General features: G+C 54.4%; 1 long non-coding RNA gene across 1 annotated transcript in view; it reads right to left on the bottom strand.

Moving 5' to 3' along the window:
- Nucleotides 1-1,490, bottom strand: part of LOC105570317 — an 85,969-nt gene extending 84,479 nt beyond the window's left edge. The window contains exon 1 of the long non-coding RNA XR_001009577.1: nucleotides 809-1,490. This is a non-coding gene — a long non-coding RNA (uncharacterized LOC105570317). The remainder of the gene's footprint in view (nucleotides 1-808) is intronic.
- Nucleotides 1,491-1,804: the final 314 nt, after the last annotated feature.

The raw sequence follows: 1,804 nt of genomic DNA, 5'->3' as shown, positions 1-1,804 counted from the left end.
TATCAAAATAACGTTCGGTTATTCTTCGAGAGGAAAGTTTTATCCCTCGGACAAAAAGACCACGTTTAATACGCGCACAGTCTACTTACCGGGACCAAATCGAAGGCAGAACATTCGGCGAACCGACAGCGTCGCGAAACACGAATTCACAAAATATATTTTTGCCTCGAGAAGATCAATTATCACAAATTCACCGCGAGAGATTCAATTAAGCGCCCGCAGTACCAAACAAAACGACCGTGCCGCAGGCCCCGTAATCGACACCGAGTACACTCACAATCAGTCAATATAAGAATCGCACTTGATACATAAATAATATATAAAAATAACGTTCGGTTATTCCTCGGACAAAAGGACCACGTTTAATACGCGCACAGTCTATACTTACCGGGACCAAATCGAAGGCAGAACATTCCCAGTGAGAAATGATCCGTCGATCGACGTCGAAACGATGTCGAATCGACGTCAATTCGACGGCGTCGATGTCGATTCGGCGTCGTTTCGACGTCGATCGACGAATCATTTCTCACCGGGTTCGGCGAGCCGACAGCATTTCGCTCGATCGCCAAACACGAATTCACAAAATATATCCTTTGCCTCGAGAAGATCAATTATCACAAATTCACCGCGAGATATTCAATTAAACGCCCGCAGCACCAAACAAAACGACCGTGCGACGAGCCCCGTAATCGACATCGAGTACGCTCCAGTCAATGCACAAGAATCGCGCTTGATACATAATTAATTGTTTCGGTCAGTCTTCGGAACGAAAGTGAGTTTTACCCTCCAGAGAAATAAGTCCACTTACCGGGCTCGATCGAAGGCAGAATATTCGGCGAGCGTCCATTTTGTAGCGCGCCGGTACGCTCGCTGGCGCGCGGCGCACGTCTTTCGCTGGAGCGAAACGGTATGCGTATATACGTCACGCGTACGTCACCTTGTTTTTCTCGCGCGACCGTTGCTCTCAAGGGCGGGCAGAGTCACGCGCCGCGCCGCGCCGCCGGCAGTTATTGCTTCGCAAGACGCGATCGCGGCAGGTCACGCGGGGCGGCGGTTTTCCACGCGCGATTAAACTACTACCGTTAGCTTCCCCGCTCGCTTTCCCTCGCGACAACCGTGAGGCGACGAACATTCGCCGCGGTGTCGCCCGCTCGACCGTTTCCCTCCGCGCCGAGACGACAAGAGGCGCGGACGGGAATCACGAAGCGTCGCGTATATTTAATAATTACCTTGTATCCATACGCGCTTCGCTTTCTCCCTCGGGACGCCCGCGGACGCGAGTATTTGTCGCGTGGCACAATGCGGATGTGCGCGCGTACAGTAGAACAAGTGAGCGCGACTAGCTTCGCGGGGCGCGGGGCAAGTGAAACAGTTGAACGCGAGCCGTCGCGCGAATAACTCGAGCAACGGACGCGTAACGATTGAAATACTCACCGTGACGAGACGCTTTACTTGGCGTAATTATTGTCGAATATCGTTTTCGCGCGGCAGATCGCGAGCGGACGCGGACGCGGGCGGGCGGCGGCGGCGGCGGCGGCGGCGTCTTCCTGACCCTTAAGGCCGTTTTACATCGCGGGTCTCGCGAGCTCGTTGGCGGACAGGATCGACCAATCAACCAGCGGCTCGATTCTCCGACTCGTCAGAAGAAGAAACGTACGCGCGAATTCGATTGGCTGCCCGCGTGGCTCTCGGCCAATCGGCCGTCGACTTTTCCGCGAGGGCAGAATTTTCGCGCGCTTTCCTCTCTCGAATGAATTGGAGAACCGAGCCCGGAGCCGAAGCGGCTCGCCGTCCGATTGGCCAA

Source organism: Vollenhovia emeryi, unplaced genomic scaffold (genome assembly GCF_000949405.1).
Source record: "Vollenhovia emeryi isolate VEMERY1.0 unplaced genomic scaffold, V.emery_V1.0 DF939121.1, whole genome shotgun sequence".
NCBI classification, from domain to species: Eukaryota; Metazoa; Arthropoda; class Insecta; order Hymenoptera; family Formicidae; genus Vollenhovia; species Vollenhovia emeryi.
The sequence above is the reverse complement of the archived record's forward strand: the minus strand, read 5'-3'. Positions and strand labels throughout refer to the sequence as shown.